The 20393-nt window shown below is 44.4% G+C and overlaps 1 pseudogene; it reads right to left on the bottom strand.

The window, feature by feature from the left end:
* Nucleotides 1–5785: 5785 nt before the first annotated feature.
* LOC147961484 (uncharacterized) lies at nucleotides 5786–19680 on the bottom strand (annotated as a pseudogene).
* Between the last annotated feature and the right edge of the window lie 713 nt (nucleotides 19681–20393).

The following is a 20393-nucleotide window of genomic DNA, read 5'->3' as shown; positions in this document are numbered from 1 at the left end:
ATTATATGATGTCTACTTTTTCTTCGTACACGTGGTACATTTTTCTTATACATCTGATACATTTTTTATACATGTTTGACATTTTATATATACACAATTAATATCTTCCCAATACATGATTAATTTATTCGATGTCTACTTTTTCCATACACATTGTACATTTTGTGTATGCATCTAGAAGATTTTTATATACATGATTAATGTTTTTGAAATCTTATATTTTTATGTTCTACTCTTTTTCATACATATTGTACAATTTTTCTTATACATCATAAACATTTTTCAAATGCATAATTACCATTTTCAAAAAATTATGTAAAATATTTTTATATTTAGAATATTTGGAGTATAAGCAAAAGTAAAAAATAAAGCAAAAAATGAAAATGAAAAAAAAACAAGGCAGTGGCCTCCCGCGCGCTAGCACGGGCCTGCCCGGCTGCAGACCGGGCTTGCCCAACGCCAGCCTCTGGTGACAGCGAGGAAGGAATGTCGGGAGGGAGAAACTAGGCGGCATGGGTGGGGCGTCGCGGGGGGGGGGGGGGGGGGGGGGGGGGGGGGGGGGGTTGAAGCCCGACCTGAAACCGCATGGCAATACGTGGGCCGTAATTATTTTGTATTATCATTCGGAAAGGAAATTGGGGTGGTCCCTTAACTGAAAAAGAAACCACTAGATCAATCTTCAAGTGCAGCTTTTTGGTACTCGGGCAACACGGAGCCCCTTTTTTGAAACATTTAAAATTCACATTTCAAAGATTCAGAAAATTCTGAAAAAAATCCACATTGACATATGGATGTGTAATACGCCTATGTAAAATTTCATAAGAAAATACATTGATTCGTGAGCTACACAAAAAAGAGAAATATCATTGGTTTTATATAACTGTTTTCAATTTCAGCGATTCTTTTTTTTTTGTAGACGGCATGTCAATGTTTTTTTTTTGAGTTGGAACATGTCAATGTATTTTGTTATGATATATTTGTTAGCATGCAGTATACATCCCTATGATACCATGGAACTTTTTTTAAAACATTGAATCATTAATTTTGAATTTTTCAAAAAACAACGAGCTCCATGTACCTCAAGCTCCAGAACGAATTTCTGATCGGTCTTCCTCCTTTTTATTTTCCTTGATATCCTCATCAGTCTTCCTCTTTTTCTTCTCCTTACATCCTCACCTGGCACAACATGCAGCAATCACTACATGAGCACCGGAAAAAGTCCATTTTAAACCTTGGACTCGTTGAGGAAGGCCAAGACGAACCCTGAAGTCGAAATTCCTGTCGATTGCACCCTGAACTATGCAATCCCGATCTAAATCAAACCCTGACAAATGTCAACCAGGATTTGTCTAGCTGGTGGGCCAAGAAGCACCCGTCCTACGCGCTGGGCCAGCCCACTTCCTTGGATATGTGGCTCTGTCCATGACGACCCTCTCGATCCGAAATCACTAATTAAGGAGTACTTGTTGCAAAGAACACTCCACTTTCCAAGGTTGCGACAAGTGGCGTACATGCAACGCGCCACTTGTCGCAACCTACGAGTTTTTCCTTTTTTCGTAGATTCGTTTATTCAAAACGTTTTATCTTTTAAACCGTGCGTCCAAATCTCGAACCGTTTTCATTATTGGATTCCTCGCGTCGAGATCTTCAAAATTAGATCCTATGTTGATAGGTTTTGACGAAATTTTTTTCATGAAAAAAACCGGACAAAAAACCAGGCGAAAAAACCGAACCAGGAGCATGGTTTTTTCCCTTTCCGAAAGAGGCACGCACGTGCCTCTCGTGAAATCACACCCGCGCCTCTTTGTGGAAGCAAAACCGTGACTCTCGTGGAAGGAAAAAAAACAGAAAACGCATTTTTTTTCGTTTCCGAGAGGCACGACCGTGACTCTCGCGAAAGCACAACCGTGCCTCTCGCGGAAGCAAAACCGTGACTCTCGCGAAAGAAAAAAAACAGAAAACACGTATTTTTTTCCCTTTCTAAGAGGCACGGCCGTGACTCACGAAAGCACAACCGTGCCTCTCGCGGAAGCAAAACCGTGACTCTCGCGAAAGAAAAAAAACAGAAAACGCGTTTTGTTTTTCCCTTTCCGAGAGGCACGTCCGTGACTCTCGCAAAAGCACAACCGTGCCTCTCGCGGAAGCAAAATCGTGACTCTCGCGAAAGAAAAAAAACACGTTTTTTTCGTTTCCGAAAGGCACAGCCATGACTCTCATTAAAGCACAACCGTGCCTCTTACGAAAAAAAACCGTGACTTTCATGAAAAAACGCGTTTTTTTCGTGCAAAAAATTATTATTTTTTGAATTATTTTTTGATCGAAAAGCTAAGAAAGACCGGGAGAAAACCAAAACGTCGAAAAAACCCAGGTAAGGATGGCAATGGGTCGGGTTTGGATCGGGTTGAACAATATCAAATCCATATCCATATCCATGAAGGCAGCCCCAGCCCATCCATGAAATATCCATGGGCGAAAAATTCTGACCATGTCCAAATCCGATGGATATCCATACCCATTGGATATCCATCGGGTCCTCTCAAGACCTATACATAAGACATAACTTCTTGCACAATGTGCACTCTGCATTGGCGTGCTCACTCCCTGCCGTGCAGTCATAGCCCTTGCATTGTCCCACTGTTGCGGCCATGCATCAATGCGTGTGTGGAAAAGCGAAGACGGAGGGGTCAAGGAGATATGGAGCAGGGTTGTCGCATGCCAATAGTGGCTGCTGCAGCGATCCACCTTACGTGGGGGTAGCGGCTGGCAGCGGCGGCCACCTCTAGGGCTATGAGAGGAGTAACTCAAGGAGATGGCACCGATTCTCAACAACAAGTCATTTAATTAGTGTAGATAATAGGATGAGAAGGTGTGTTGGAGTATGTTACGATGGGGATTGTGTAATTTCTTTTGGATATTTTAGATAAAGGATAAAATTATAGTGGGACATGTGAATATGGGGTAGGGGTTGCAGAATATTGCTCGTTAAGTCAGACGATCGGGTCGGGTTTGGATATATTCATGGGTACAAGATTATGTCCATGTCCTATCCACGAGTAATCGGGTCGGGTTTGGGCGCTGCCCATGGGCGCAAAAGCATATCCAAACCCTATCTATTCGGGTTGGATATCCATGGGTATCCATGTCCATGAATAAAATTGCCATCCTTAAACCCAGGAAAAAAACCGTTTAAAAAGCCAAAAATGCGTGCAGAAAAATAAAACAAAAAACAAAATCTGAAGGGAACGTCCAGAGCGCGACACGTGGCGAATGGCTGAGAGCGCGCTAAGTGGCGCTGATCGTTGCGAGGCTCCCGAAGGAGCGCTCGTTAACTAATTGCTCCCCCTCTCGATCTTTAGCGATACCAACCAATGGCAATATTGTCTCCCATGAGAACCACCACTTCCCCGGCATCAATGTCATTCTTAAACCGGAGCAACCCAGGTATCATAAGCTTGGCACCATATAGCAGATAAACAGCGGAGTCCTTCACGAAAAGCTTCTTGTAGCTTTCCCGCAAAAAATAAAACTCCTTGCAGCTATGAAAATGAGGCAAATATAAAAAAATAAATTATGTATAGCAATTGCCGTCACAATCATAATATAACTCTTGTCGCTAATCATGTGTTTTCTATGCTTACATGAATAATACAACCATCATTGTGTTATTTCTACACCTTTTTCTCTCCCCTGATCTTCTCCTAATAATAAAGCAAATACTGCTTCTGATCGTCCGTCAGAAAAATTGCCCCCGAAGTTCGCATTAATTACCCATTATGCCACCGCTAAGTGAGAAAAAAACGTTTCCCGGCCGCATCCACCTTGCATTTGGTTCATATAGCGCAACACTCTCACATATTACAAGAATATATGCCTAGCTTGCTGGTTGCAGCTTGTGACTTGTGTCCTGTAGACCTGGGTTCGATCCTTGCTCCCTCTTATTTTTTCCTTCTTTTCTTTTGGCTGCACCAGGTAACCGCTGCTCGACCCAATCTGCTTTTTTCTCATCGTTTAATTTCTTTTTTCAAATTCAAATGTTTAAAAAATACTGATATTTGTCAAATTCTAACTTCAAATCCAACATGCTATATATGAAAATTTCTCAGAAATATATGTAGATTTTAAATATGCTATTATCTTGCCTGTTAACCATTTTTAAAATTATGTTTACGATGCATCATAGTTTGATGCTCTCACAAAAGCTATTATAAATGAAACATAATATTCCAAAAAAATGTTAGTCACCACAAAAATTATTCCATTTACAAAATATTCTCAAAAATTAGATAAAACACCTTCTCAAATTAAATATATATTCATGTTTTTCTAAACATCAAAAATAAAAATGATTGAAAGATTCTTTCATCGGAGAGCTGAAATGGGTCATGACAGACATTGCTATGATACGTCCAAATTCCATAGGCCAAAAAGAAATACTCAATGTAACTTTATTTTTGATGTTTGCAAAAATTGAATTAAAAATTGTTACATAATTACATTGGAGATTATGATATTTTTTTTTCTCCCGTTGCAACGCACGGGTCCTTTTGCTAATAATATATAAAGTATATTCCTATCGCACTCCATTGTACGTACGTTATTGCGGCAACGGAAAAAAGAAGAAGATTGGACCCGCCACCAATCTCATCTTATAGCATCTTGTCGGAGAGGCTGGGCAGGCGGCGGAAGAAGTTGACGGCTGCGGCGGGCATGGGGTCCCGGAACATGGGATGGCGGAGGTAGTAGAACCCGCTCGCCACGGCCACCATCTTGGGCGGCATCGCGTACAGCGCCACGGCGACGGCCAGGCAGACGCCGACGAAGATCCGGGTTTGGATCGGGTTGAACAATATCAAATCCATATCCATATCCATGAAGGCAGTCCCAGCACATCCATGAAATATCCATGGGCGAAAAATTGTGACCATGTCCAAATCCGATGGATATCCATAACCATTGGATATCCATCGGGTCCTCTCAAGACCTATACATAAGACATAACTCCTTGCACAATGTGCACTCTGCATTGGCGTGCTCACTCCCTGCCGTGCAGTCATAGCCCTTGCATTGACCATCGTTATTTTTTCTTTCTTTTCTTTTGGCTGCACCAGGTAACCGCTGCTCGACCCAATCTGCTTTTTTCTCATTGTTTAATTTCTTTTTTCAAATTCAAATGTTTAAAAAATACTGATATTTGTCAAATTCTAACTTCAAATCCAACATGCTATATATGAAAATTTCTCAGAAATATATGTAGATTTTAAATATGCTATTATCTTGCCTGTTAACCATTTTTAAAATTATGTTTACGATGCATCATAGTTTGATGCTCTCACAAAAGCTATTATAAATGAAACATAATATTCCAAAAAAATGTTAGTCACCACAAAAATTATTCCATTTACAAAATATTCTCAAAAATTAGATAAAACACCTTCTCAAATTAAATATATATTCATGTTTTTCTAAACATCAAAAATAAAAATGATTGAAAGATTCTTTCATCGGAGAGCTGAAATGGGTCATGACAGACATTGCTATGATACGTCCAAATTCCATAGGCCAAAAAGAAATACTCAATGTAACTTTATTTTTGATGTTTGCAAAAATTGAATTAAAAATTGTTACATAATTACATTGGAGATTATGATATTTTTTTTTCTCCCGTTGCAACGCACGGGTCCTTTTGCTAATAATATATAAAGTATATTCCTATCGCACTCCATTGTACGTACGTTATTGCGGCAACGGAAAAAAGAAGAAGATTGGACCCGCCACCAATCTCATCTTATAGCATCTTGTCGGAGAGGCTGGGCAGGCGGCGGAAGAAGTTGACGGCTGCGGCGGGCATGGGGTCCCGGAACATGGGATGGCGGAGGTAGTAGAACCCGCTCGCCACGGCCACCATCTTGGGCGGCATCGCGTACAGCGCCACGGCGACGGCCAGGCAGACGCCGACGAAGATCCGGGTTTGGATCGGGTTGAACAATATCAAATCCATATCCATATCCATGAAGGCAGTCCCAGCACATCCATGAAATATCCATGGGCGAAAAATTGTGACCATGTCCAAATCCGATGGATATCCATAACCATTGGATATCCATCGGGTCCTCTCAAGACCTATACATAAGACATAACTCCTTGCACAATGTGCACTCTGCATTGGCGTGCTCACTCCCTGCCGTGCAGTCATAGCCCTTGCATTGTCCCACTATTGCGGCCATGCATCAATGCGTGTGTGGAAAAATGAAGACGGAGGGGTCAAGGAGATATGGAGCTGGGTTGTCGCATGCCAATAGTGGCTGCTGCAGCGATCCACCTTACGTGGGGGTAGCGGCTGGCAGCGGCGGCCACCTCTAGGGCTATGAGAGGAGTAACTCAAGGAGATGGCACCGATTCTCAACAACAAGTCATTTAATTAGTGTAGATAATAGGATGAGAAGGTGTGTTGGAGTATGTTACGGTGGGGATTGTGTAATTTCTTTTGGATGTTTTAGATAAATGATAAAATTATAGTGGGACATGTGAATATGGGGTAGGGGTTGCAGAATATTGCTCGTTAAGTCAGACGATCGGGTCGGGTTTGGATATATCCATGGGTACAAGATTATGTCCATGTCCTATCCACGAGTAATCGGGTCGGGTTTGGGCGCTGCCCACGGGCGCAAAAGCATATCCAAACCCTATCCATTCGGATTGGATATCCATGGGTATCCATGTCCATGGATAAAATTGCCATCCTTACATGCATAAAGGCCCGTTACAACACAACTCAACACCCCCCCCCTCAGCCGGAACTCCATTGGCCTGGACATTTAGGCTGGATCGGAACTCATGGAACACCGGAGATGGCAAGCCTTTTGTGAACAGATCAGCAAACTGGGAGCTCGATGGAACATGCAACACACGGACGTCACCGAAAGCAACACGATCGCGAACAAAATGAAGGTCTATCTCGATGTGTTTGGTGCGTTGGTGTTGGACCGGATTACAGGCGAGGTAAGAGGCACTTATATTGTCACAATAGACGATTGTGGCACGCTGTGGTGGACACTTGAGTCCGTGAAGGAGTTGGCGTAACCAACAAGACTCGGCAACACAGTTTGCAACACCACGATACTCAGCCTCCGCACTAGATCGGGACACGGTGGCCTGTCGCTTGGAGGACCATGAGACGAGATTTGAGCCAAGGAAGACACAAAACCCAGAAGTGGATTTCCGCGTGTCAGGGCACCCAGCCCAATCCGCGTCGGTGTATGCGATCAGATCCGTGGAGGAGGACTTGAAGAACTGTAACCCATAGTGAGAGGTGCCTTGAAGATAACGAAGAATGCGCTTGACTAGCTGCATGTGAGTGTCGCGTGGCTCATGCATAAAGAGGCAAACCTGTTGAACGGCATAAGATATGTCCAGTCGTGTCAAGGTGAGATACTGTAAGGCACCCGCAAGGCTACGATAATATGTGGGGTTGGAGAGGAGCTGACCGGAAGAGATGGCCAGCTTAGAGCTCGTGTCTATGGGGGTGGAGACAGGCTTACAATTTAGCATGTTTGCACGCTCTAGAATCTCAAGTGTGTATTGTTGCTGACTGAGGAAAAGACCCGAGGAGTTTGGTGTAACGTTAATGCCGAGAAAGTGATGAAAGGAGCCCATATCCGTCATGGAGAACTCGGCCTTGAGAGCAGAAATAATGGTGTTGAGGGTTTGAGCTGAGTTGGCTGTCAAGATGATATCATCGTCGTACACTAGTAAGTACGCAATGGACATGCCACGATGAAGAATGAAAAGGGAGGTGTCACTCTTGGAGCTATGAAACTCAAGGGAAAGAAGAAAAACGGAGAAACCACGTTCAAGGCACTTGCTTGAGGCCGTAGAGGGACTTGTGGAGACGACACACATGATCCGGACGAGAGGAGTTGACAAACCCAGATGGTTGAGAGCAGTAGACGAGCTCATTGAGATCACCGTGGAGAAAGGCATTCTTGACGTCCAATTGGTGGATTGGCCAAGAGTGAGAGGTGGCAAGACTCAAAACCACATGAATGGTAGCGGGCTTGACCACCGGGCTAAACGTCTCATCATAGTCCACACCATCCCGTTGTGTGAACCCGCGCACCACCCACCGAGCTTTGTACCGTGCCAAGGAACCGTCCACGTAGAACTTATGGCGATATATCCACTTCCCCGTGACCACATTAACACCTGCAGGCTTAGGTACCAAAGACCACGTAGAGTTATTCATTAAAGCAGTGTACTCATCTAGCATAGCTTGTCGCCAATTGGGGTCTTTGAGGGCGGACTTGTATGTGGGTGGAATGGGTGAGATGGAGGTGGGGGAAGTGTCGGCAAGAAAAAGGCGGCGAGGCATGCAAAAACCTGATTTGGCACGAGTGGACATTTTGTGTGCATTTTTTGGTGGTGCAATGGGTACGACGCGGGGTGGAACGTGATGCGTAGGCGTGCATGGGGGCGATCCCGAGGGAGATTCGGTGGGGCTAGGGACAGACGGGCCCGAGTCGTGGGGCGCGGGGGACGAGGTGGATGTGGGCGCAGGTGAGGTGGCAGGTGCAGGCGAGGATTGGGTGGAGGTGGACGCGGTCTGTGCAGAAGTGGTGGACCCGCGGGAGCGGCCAGTGGGAAGGGGGCATGTGGTGGAGCCTAATACGTCTCCAACGTATCTATAATTTTTGATTGCTCCATGCTATATTATCTACTATTTTGGACATTATTAGGCTTTATTATCCACTTCTATATTACTTTTGGGACTAACCTATTAACCAGAGGCCCAGCCCAGAATTGTTGTTTTTTGCCTATTTTAGGGTTTCAAAAAAAAGGAATATCAAACAGAGTCCAAACGGAATGAAACCTTCGGGAACGTGATTTTCTCAACGAACAAGACCCAGGAGACTTGGACCCTACGTCATGACACAAAAGAGGAGGCCACGAGGTAGGGGGCGCGCCTACCGCCCCCCCCCCCCCCCCCCAGGCACGCCCTCCACCCTCGTGAGCCCCTTGTTGCTCCACCGACGTACTCCTTCCTCCTATATATACCTACGTACCCCCAAATGATCAGATACGGATCCAAAACCCTAATTCCACCGCCGTAACTTTCTGTATCGACGAGATCCCATCTTGGGGCCTGTTCCGAAGCTCCGCCGGAGGGGGCATAGATCACGGAGGGCTTCTACATCAACACCATAGCCCCTTCGAGAAGTGTGAGTAGTTCACCTCAGACCTACGGGTCCATAGTTATTAGCTAGATGGCTTCTTCTCTCTTTTTGGATCTCAATACAATGTTCTCCCCCTCTCTTGTGGAGAACTATACGATGTAATCTTCTTTTTGCGGTGTGGTTGTTGAGACCGATGAATTGTGGGTTTATGATGAAGTCTATCTATGAACAATATTTGAATCTTATCTGAATTCTTTTATGTATGATTGGTTATCTTTGCAAGTCTCTTCGAATTATCAGTTTGGTTTGGCCTACTAGATTGATCTTTCTTGCAATGGGAGAAGTGCTTAGCTTTGGGTTCAATCTTGCGGTGTCCTTTCCCAGTGACAGTAGGGGCAGCAAGGCACGTATTGTATTGTTGCCATCGAGGATAACAAGATAGGGTTTTCATCATATTGCATGAGTTTATCCCTCTACATCATGTCATCTTGCTTAAGGCGTTACTCTGTTTTTAACTTAATACTCTAGATGCATGCTGGATAACGGTCGATGAGTGGAGTAATAGTAGTAGATGCAGGCAGGAGTCGGTCTACTTGTCTCGGACGTGATGCCTATATACATGATCATGCCTAGATATTCTCATAACTATGCTCAATTCTGTCAATTGCTCAACAGTAATTTGTTCACCCACCGTAGAATACTTATGCTCTCGAGAGAAGCCACTAGTGAAACCTATGGCCCCGGGGTCTATCTTCATCATATTAATCTCCTACTACTTAGTTATTTCCTTTTCTTTTTATTTTACTTTGCATCTTAATCATAAAATACCAAAAATATTATCTTATCATATCTATCAGATCTCACTCTCGTAAGTGGCCATGTAGGGATTGACAACCCTTATCGCGTTGGTTGCGAGGATTTATTTGTTTTGTGCAGGTACGAGGAACTGGCGCGTAGCCTCCTACTGGATTGATACCTTGGTTCTCAAAAACTGAGGGAAATACTTACGCTAATTTGCTGCATCATCCCTTCCTCTTCGGGGAAAACCAGCGCAGTGCTCAAGAGGTAGCAAGAAGGATTTCTGGCGCCGTTGTCGGGGAGGTCTACGCAAAAGTCAACATACCAAGTACCCATCACATACCCTTATCTCCCGCATTACATTATTTGCCATTTGCCTCTCGTTTTCCTCTCCCCCACTTCACCCTTGCCGTTTTATTCGCCCTCTCTCTCTATCCTCCCTCTCTTTCTCTATTTGCCTCTTTTTGTCCGCTTGCTTTTTGTTTGCTTGTGTGTTAATTTGCTTGCTTGTCACAATGGCTCAGGATAACACTAAATTGTGTGACTTCACCAATACCAACAACAATGATTTTATTAGCACTCCGATTGCTCCTCTTACCGATGCTGAATCTTGTGAAATTAATACTGCTTTGCTGAATCTTGTCATGAAAGATCCGTTTTCCGGCCTTCCTAGTGAAGATGCCGCTACCCATCTAAATAGCTTCGTTGATTTGTGTGATATGCAAAAGAACAAAGATGTGGATAATGATATTGTTAAATTGAAGCAATTCCCTTTTTCGCTTAGAGATCGTGCTAAAGCTTGGTTTTCGTCTTTGCCTAAAAATAGTATTGATTCATGGAACAGATGCAAAGATGCTTTTATCTCTAAGTATTTTCCTCCCGCTAAGATCATCTCTCTTAGAAACGATATTATGAATTTTAAGCAACTTGATCATGAACATGTTGCACAAGCTTGGGAGAGAATGAAACTAATGATACGTAATTGCCCTACTCATGGTTTAAATTTGTGGATGATTATACAAAAAAAATTATGCCGGATTGAATTTTGCTTCTAGAAATCTTTTAGATTCGGCCGTGGGAGGCACTTTTATGGAAATCACTTTAGGAGAAGCTACTAAACTCCTAGATGATATTATGGTTAATTATTCTCAATGGCATACTGAAAGATCTACTAATAAAAAGGTGCATGCGATAGAAGAAATTAATGTTTTGAGTGGAAAGATGGATGAACTTATGAAATTATTTGCTAGTAAGAGTGTTTCTTCTGATCCTAATGATATGCCCTTGTCTACTTTGATTGAGAATAATAATGAATCTATGGATGTGAATTTTGTTGGTAGGAACAATTTTGGTAACAACGCATATAGAGGAAATTTCAATCCTATGCCTTATCCTAGTAATCCCTCTAATAATTATGATAATTCCTACAATAATTCTTATGGAAATTATAATAAGATGCCCTCTGATTTTGAATCTAATATTAAAGAATTTATTACTTCGCAAAAGAATTTTAATGCTTTGATTGAAGAAAAAATGCTTAAGATTGATGAGTTGGCTAGGAACGTTGATATAATTTCTCTTGATGTTGATTCTTTGAAACTTAGATCTATTACTCCTAAGCATGATATCAATGAGTCTCTCAAAGCCATGAGAATTTCCATTTATGAGTGCAAAGAAAGAACCGCTAGGATGCGTGCTAAGAAAGATGCCTTTATAAGAGCGTGTTCTTCTAGTTCCTATGAAAATAAAGATGAAGATCTAAAAGTTATTGATGTGTCCCCTATTAAATCTTTGTTTTTCAATATGAATCTTGATAATGATGGGACTGAATATGGTCCACCTTTACCTAGAAGGCGTTCCAAGAATTCGGAATTTTTTGATCTTGATGCTAAAATTGATAAAAGTGGGATTGAAGAAATTAAAACCCTAGATGTTGCTAAACCCACTATTATGGATTTTAAGGAATTTAACTATGAAAATTGCTCTTTGATTGATTGTATTTCCTTGTTGCAATCCGTACTAAATTCTCCTCACGCTTATAGTCAAAATAAAGTGTTTACTAAACATATCGTTGATGCCTTGATGCAATCTTATGAAGAAAAACTTGAATTGGAAGTTTCTATCCCTAGAAAACTTTATGATGAGTGGGAACCAACTATTAAAATTAAAATTAAAGATCATGAATGCTATGCTTTATGTGATTTGGGTGCCAGTGTTTCCATGATTCCAAAGACTTTGTGTGATTTGTTAGGTTTCCGTGATTTTGATGATTGCTCTCTAAACTTGCACCTTGCGGATTCCACTATTGAGAAACCTATGGGAAGAATTAATGTTGTTCTTATTGTTGCAAATAGGAATTATGTGCCTGTAGATTTCATTGTTCTTGACATAGATTGAAATCCTTCATGTCCTATTATTCTTGGTAGACCTTTCCTTAGAACGATTGGTGCAATTATTGATATGAAGGAAGGAAATATTAGATTCCAATTTCCATTAAGGAAAGGCATGGAACACTTTCCTAGAAAGAAAATTAAATTGCCTTATGAATCTATTATGAAAGCCACTTATGAATTGCCTACCAAATATGGCAATACCTAGATCTATCCTTGCTTGTTATGCCTAGCTAGGGGCGTTAAACGATAGCGCTTGTTGGGAGGCAACCCAATTTTATTTTTATTCCTTGCTTTTTGTTACTGTTTAGTAATAAATAATTTATCTAGACTCTTTTTGGTTGTGTTTAATTAGTGTTTGTGCCAAGTAGAACCTTTGGGAAGACTTGGGGAAAGTCTTGTTACACTTGCTGTAAAAAACAGAAACTTTAGCGCTCATGAGAACTGCTGCCATTTTTATTTGGAAAGTGATATTTAGTTAATTCTTTTTGCAGATGATTAATAGATAAATTCCTCACAGAATTTTTGGGGTTCCAGATCTTGCGCTAGCTACAGATTACTACAGACTGTTCTGTTTTTGACAGATTCTGTTTTTCGTGTGTTGTTTGCTTATTTTGATGAATATATGGCTAGTAAAATAGTTTATAAACCATAGAGAAGTTGGAATACAGTAGGTTTAACACCAATATAAATAAACAATGAGTTCATTACAGTACCTTGAAGTGGTCTTTTGTTTTCTTTCGCTAACGGAGCTCACGAGATTTTCTACTTTAAGTTTTGTGTTGTGAAGTTTTCAAGTTTTGGGTAAAGATTTTATGGATTATGGAACAAGGAGTGGCAAGAGCCTAAGCTTGGGGATGCCCATGGCACCCCCAAGATAATCTAAGGACACCTAAAAGCCAAAGCTTGGGGATGCCCCGGAAGGCATCCCCTCTTTCGTCTACTTCTATCGGTAACTTTACTTGGAGCTATATTTTTATTCACCACATGATATGTGTTTTGTTTGGAGCGTCTTGTATGATTTGAGTCTTTACTTTTTAGTTTACCACAATCATCCTTGCTATACACACCTTTTGATAGAGCCATACATGATTTTGAATTTGTTAGAATACTCTATGTGCTTCGCTTATATCTTTTGAGTTATATAGTTTTGCTCTAGTACTTCACTTATATCTTTTAGAGCACGGTGGTGGATTTGTTTTATAGAAACTATTGATCTCTCATGCTTCACTTAGATTATTTTGAGAGTCTTAAATAGCATGGTAATTTGCTTAAAATCCTAATATGCTTGGTATACAAGATAATAATAAAACTTTCTTATGAGTGTGTTGAATACTATGAGAAGTTTGATGCTTGATAATTGTTTTGAGATATGAAGATGGTGATATTAAAGTTGTGCTAGTTGAGTAGTTGTGAATTTGAGAAATACTTGTGTTGAAGTTTTTGATTCCCTTAGCATGCACGTATGGTGAACCGTTATGTAATGAGGTCGGAGCACGATTTATTTATTGATTGTCTTCCTTATGAGTGGCGGTCGGGGACGAGCGATGGTCTTTTCCTACCAATCTATCCCCCTAGGAGCATGCGTGTAATACTTTGCTTTGATAACTTGTAGATTTTTGCAATAAGTATATGAGTTCTTTATGACTAATGTTGAGTCCATGGATCATACGCACTCTCACCCTTCCACCTTTGCTAGCCTCTCTAATACCGCGCACCTTTCGTCGGTATCATACACCCACCATATACCTTCCTCAAAACAGCCACCATACCTACCTATTATGGCATTTCTATAGCCATTCCAAGATATATTGCCATGCAACTTTCCACCGTTCTGTTTATTATGACACACTCCATCATTGTCATATTGCTTAGCATGATCATGTAGTTGACATCGTATTTGTGGCAAAGCCACCATTCATAATTCTGTCATACATGTCACTCATGAGTAATTGCATATCCCGGTACACCGCCGGAGGCATTCATATAGTCATATTTTGTTCTAAGTATCGAGTTGTAATTGTTGAGTTGTAAGAAAATAGAAGTGTGATGATCATCATTATTAGAGAATTGTCCCAGTAAGGAAAGGATGATGGAGACTATGATTCCTCCACAAGTCGGGATGAGACTCCGGACGAAAAAAAGAAAGAAAGAAAAGAGGCCATAAAAAAGGAGAAAAGGCCCAAATAAAAAAATGAGAGAAAAAGAGAGAAGGGGCAATGCTACTATCCTTTTACCACACTTGTGCTTCAAAGTAGCACCATGATATTCATAGAGAGAGTCTCTCATTTCATCACTTTCATATACTAGTGGGAATTTTTCATTATAGAACTTGGCTTGTATATTCCAATGATGGGCTTCCTCAAAATGCCCTAGGTCTTCATGAGCAAGCAAGTTGGATGCACACCCACTTAGTTTCTTTTTGAGCTTTCATATACTTATAGCTCTAGTGCATCCGTTGCATGGCAATCCCTACTCACTCACATTGATATCTATTGATGGGCATCTCCATAGCCCGTTGATACGCCTAGTTGATGTGAGACTATCTTCTCCCTTTTTGTCTTCTCCACAACCACCATTCTATTCCACCTATAGTGCTATATCCATGGCTCACGCTCATGTATTGCGTGAAGATTGAAAAAGTTTTGAGAATGTCAAAAGTATGAAACAATTGCTTGGCTTGTCATCGGGGTTGTGCGCGATTTAAATACTTTGTGTGGTGAAGATAGAGCATAGCCAGACTATATGATTTTGTAGGGATAACTTTCTTTGGCCATGTTATTTTGAGAAGACATGATCGCTTAGTTAGTATGCTTGAAGTATTATTATTTTTATGCCAATATGAACTTTTATCTTTAATCTTTCGGATCTAAATATTCATACCACAATTAAGAAGAATTACATTAAAATTATGCCAAGTAGCACTCCGCATCAAAAATTCTGATTTTTATTATTTACCTACTCGAGGACGAGCAGGAATTAAGCTTGGGGATGCTTGATACATCTCCAACGTATCTATAATTTTTGACTGCTCCATGCTATATTATCTACTGTTTTGGACATTATTGGGCTTTATTATCCACTTTTATATTATTTTTGGAACTAACCTATTAACCGGAGGCCCAGCCCAGAATTGTTGTTTTTTGCCTGTTTTAGGGTTTCGAAGAAAAGGATTATCAAACGGAGTCCAAATGGAATGAAACCTTCGGGAATGTGATTTTATCAACAAACAAGACCCAGGAGACTTGGACCCTACGTCAAGACACAAAAGAGGAGGCCACGAGGTAGGGGGCGCGCCCTCCACCCTCGTGGGCCCCCTGTTGCTCCACCGACGTACTCCTTCCTCCTATATATACCTACGTACCCCCAAACGATCAGATACGGAGCCAAAAACCTAATTCCACCGCCGTAACTTTCTGTATCCACGAGATCCCATCTTGGGGCCTGTTCCGGAGCTCCGTCGGAGGGGGCATCGATCACGGAGGGCTTCTACATCAACACCATAGCCCCTCCGATGAAGTGTGAGTAGTTCACCTCAGACCTACGGGTCCATGGTTATTAGCTAGATGGCTTCTTCTCTCTTTTTGGATCTCAATACAATGTTATCCCCCTCTCTTGTGGAGAACTATTCGATGTAATCTTCTTTTTGCGGTGTGTTTGTTGAGATCGATGAATTGTGGGTTTATGATCAAGTCTATCTATGAACAATATTTGAATCTTCTCTGAATTCTTTTATGTATGATTGGTTATCTTTGCAAGTCTCTTCGAATTATCAGTTTGGTTTAGCCTACTAGATTGATTTTTCTTGCAATGGGAGAAGTGCTTAGCTTTGGGTTCAATCTTGCGGTGTCCTTTCCCAGTGACAGTAGGGGCAGCAAGGCACGTATTGTATTGTTGCCATCAAGGATAACAAGATGGGGTTTTCATCATATTGCATGAGTTTATCCCTCTACATCATGTCATCTTGCTTAAGGCATTACTCTGTTTTTAACTTAATACTCTAGATGCATGCTGGATGGCGGTCGATGAGTGGAGTAATAGTAGTAGATGCAGGCAGGAGTCGGTCTACTTGTCTCGGACGTGATGCCTATGTACATGATATTTCCTAGATATTCTCATAACTATGCTCAATTCTGTCAATTGCTCAACAGTAATTTGTTCACCCACCGTAGAATACTTATGCTCTCGAGAGAAGCCACTAGTGAAACCTATGGCCCCCGGGTCTATCTTCATCATATTAATCTCCTACTGCTTAGTTATTTCCTTTACTTTTTTTTACTTTGCTTTTATTTTACTTTGCATATTTATCATAAAAATACCAAAAATATTATCTTATCATATCTATCGGATCTCACTCTCGTAAGTGGCCGTGTAGGGATTGACAACCCCTTATCGCGTTGGTTGCGAGGATTTATTTGTTATGTGCAGGTACGAGGGACTGGCGCGTAGCCTCCTACTGGATTGATACCTTGGTTCTCAAAAACTGAGGGAAATACTTACGCTACTTTGCTGCATCATCCCTTCCTCTTCGGGGAAAACCAACGCAGTGCTCAAGAGGTAGCAGAGCCAGACGGGGAGGGCGCGTCGCGACGAGCGCGCGTGGGTGTGCATGGGGAGGTGGGTCCCAAACGTTCGGGATCCGAGGGAGGCGGATCAAGGCCAGCTGATGGCGACGGGTCCGAGGAAACGATATTGGGCAGAGACCTGGGTGGGGAGATTTGGTGGACGGGATCGTCTGTGGACGTGGGGGTTTGTGGCGATGTGTATGGGAAACATGTTTCGTCAAAAATGATGTGTCTGGACACAATGACGCGGCGTGACTCCAAGTCTAAGCATCGATACCCCTTGTGTTCGAGGGGATACCCGAGGAAAATGCAGCGGACAGAGTGGGGTGAGAGTTTGTGGGTCATGGTGGAGGATGTGTTGGGGAAGCACAAACATCCAAACACCCGGAGGTGATCATACGTAGGATGGGTGCCATGGAGAAGAAAGTAGGGTGTGACCGTGGCTATAACGCGAGAGGGGCGTCGATTGAGTAAGTAGGTGGCAGTATGAAGTGCCTCAACCCAGAAGGGAGGAGTGAGGTGTGCTTGGAAGAGGAGGGTACGAACGATGTCATTAGTTGTCCGAATGAGGCGTTCTGCTTTGCCGTTTTGGGGGGATGTGTGTGGGCAGGAAAAGCGGTAGGCAATGCCGTTTGTGGAGAAAAACGTACGAAGGGAAGTGTTGATGAACTCGCCACAATTGTCGCATTGCATTGCTTTAATCACTACATTGTATTGAGTGTGGATGAAAGAGAAGAAGCGTTGGAGAGTGGTGGACGTGTCGGATTTATGGCGTAGGGGAAAAGACCACGAGTAGTGGGTGTAATCATCCAACACAATGAGATAATATTGGTAGCCAGAGAAACTTACAACCGGGGAGGTCCACAAATCACAATGTATGAGATCAAATGGTGCAAAAGATTTACTAAAGGAAGAAGGAAAAGGGAGGCGAGGTTGACGGCCAAGTTGGCAAGCATTACAAGGTGCATGAGCCTCTTTATTACAATCGGGAAGAAAATTCTTTGCTAAAGTAGAGAGCGTGTGAGCATCGGGGTGCCCGAGCCGGCGGTGCCACAAGTCCGAAGATGCGGTGGCAAGAAGAGCGGACGCCGGAGACGCTTTATGGCCAGTGAAGGGGTAGAGGTCGCCGTTGCTAATGGAGATCATGAGAACCCGTCGTGTTCGAAGATCCTTCACAAGAAAACCACACGGGTAAAACTCAACAGAACAAGAATTTTCCTTTGTAAACTTGCGAACAAAAATGAGGCTAGTGACTACGTGGGGAGAAATAAGAACGTTGGTAAGGCGGAAATCGTGTGGCAAGGTGACAGAGCCGGTGGCAGTGACGGGAAGGTGCTGGCCATTGCCGACAAGGATACTAGTTGGCACATGCTTTAAAGAAGAACTAGACGAGGTAAGGGTACCTGGATTGCCGGTGATATGGGAGGAGGCGCCACTATCGAGGTACCAGTCCGTGGACGGAGCGGGTGGGATGTCGCCGTTGCTGTAGGCAGTGTTCAACATGGTGAGGTGCTCCCACGAAGGCGGTGCAGGCGGAAAGTATGGCGAGGACGGAGAAGGCGCCGGCTGATACACCGGGTAGGCGTGGGCATGAGAGCCGGGACGGGGGCCGAGAACCCCGGCGGAGTTGGGCGGCACCCATCCAGGTCGAGGCAGAGGGAGCGCCATCCCGTATGGAGCGAAGTAGCCCGTGAACGGAGTGGGCTGCGACGGGTGGCCACGACCACCAGAGTCGTGGCGGCCACGCCCGCGCCCACGTCCGCGCCCACGGCCACAGTCGACACCGTCACCGCGGTCACCACGGCCGCGGGCCTACTGCTGGGGCGGAGCCGGAGCCTGGGAGCGATCGGAGGCGCGATCGCCCGAGCGGTCGCCGCGATCACCCTGAGAGCACACGCCCGAGCCAGAGGGATCACCACCGGAATGAGAGGCGCCAGGGAGAGAGAACGTCGAGGCGCTCTCCTCGGCAGCGCGCTGGGCCCGGGACTCCTCCGCCAGGACAACGCGGGAGAGGACGGTGTCGAAGGGCATGGTGGACGCCTGGTCGCCGAGGACGACACAGATGGTGTCGAGCCGCTTATCGAGGCCATGAAGGAATTGGGTGGTAAGGTCCACCTCTTTGACGGCGTGGTCGATGTCGGCGAGGCCGTCGGTGAGCAGCTTGATGCGACGAGCATACTCGGTGACGGAGAGATCGCCCTGCTTCAGATTACGGTACTGGCGGTTGAGGACCATGAACCACGCAGCCCGATTGGCGAGGAAGAAGTCCTGGATCTTGGTCCACAGGGCGTAAGTTGCGGTGGCGCCGACGACGTGGTCGATGAGGGGATCGGCAAGGGTGGCGTAGATCCAGAGCACCACATGGGCGTCCAGCTCCCTGTACTGGGCATCGGCGTTGGGTGGAGGAGGGTGCTCGATGAGGTAGGTGACGCCGTAACGAACAAGAACAAGAAGAAAGAAGGACTTCCATTTGTGGTAGTTGTGGTCCGCCGGATTGAGGAGAAACTTGATATGATTGGAGATATGATCGAAGAAGATGGGGTGGCGAGGGGCTGGGGCGGGCGGCGCAGGAGGTGAGGAGGTGAAGAGAGGGGCGAACTGAGAGGGACCGGTGCTGCCAGAGGCGCCAGAGAAGAGGAACGGGGTGGAGCCCGGCGAGGTCGCCAAAGAGGTGGCCGGAGCAGTGGCCGAGGACGAGAGAGAGCCCGGCGAGGTCGCAGTCTTAGCGGCGGCGGAAGAGGAGCCGAGCGAGGTCATGGCGACAGAAGAGGAGCCGAGCGAGGTCATGGCGACAGAAGAGGAGTGCCTGGAAACTGATACCAAGTTGGAGAATATTTCTGTATCTCTATTATTGATCAAGTGTTACAAGGTATAGGTTATATACACTGGGGCGCGGCCCGAGTCATTAGGCACGCAGGCCCTTGATCCTAATTACATGGGCATGCATATAAGGCCCATTACAACACAACTCAACACCAGCATGTGCAGCCTCTTGTAGCGCAGCCGGAGGACGTCGGGCACCGACATGGCGTCGAACTCCTCCTCGAGCTCGCCGCCGTTCACGATGTCGGCCTGCGGCAGCCGCGCGTCCATGCAGGCCGGCGCCCGCGGCCGGAACAAGTAGTACCACACCCCAATGAGGAAGACGTAGAACGGCGCGGTCGGCACCACCAGCTCGGGGTACCACACGAGGACGAGGTAGAGCACGTGGAGGAGGACGGTGGTGGAGGGGTTGCGCCAGCGCCGCATGCCGTCCAGCCACCGCTCCAGGCCAACGGCCCAAGCGAGCACCCCCATGATGCGGAACCAGTTGGCCTTGGCGCGGCGCACGCTCCAGGTGTGCGTGTCCGCGTCGAGCATGTAGCGTGTGGAGATCTACAGTGGGCGCGAGGCTTCTTTGTTTTTGTTGATTTGTCGGCGGCGGCATTTGTTTCTTTTGTATTTTCTCTTTTTTTTTCTTAGCGTGTCTG

The sequence above is a fragment of the Triticum urartu genome, chromosome 7A (assembly GCF_056163025.1).
Source record: "Triticum urartu cultivar PI428250 chromosome 7A, HENAU_Tu73, whole genome shotgun sequence".
NCBI classification, from domain to species: Eukaryota; Viridiplantae; Streptophyta; class Magnoliopsida; order Poales; family Poaceae; genus Triticum; species Triticum urartu.
This window is presented reverse-complemented; position numbering and strand designations above follow the sequence as displayed.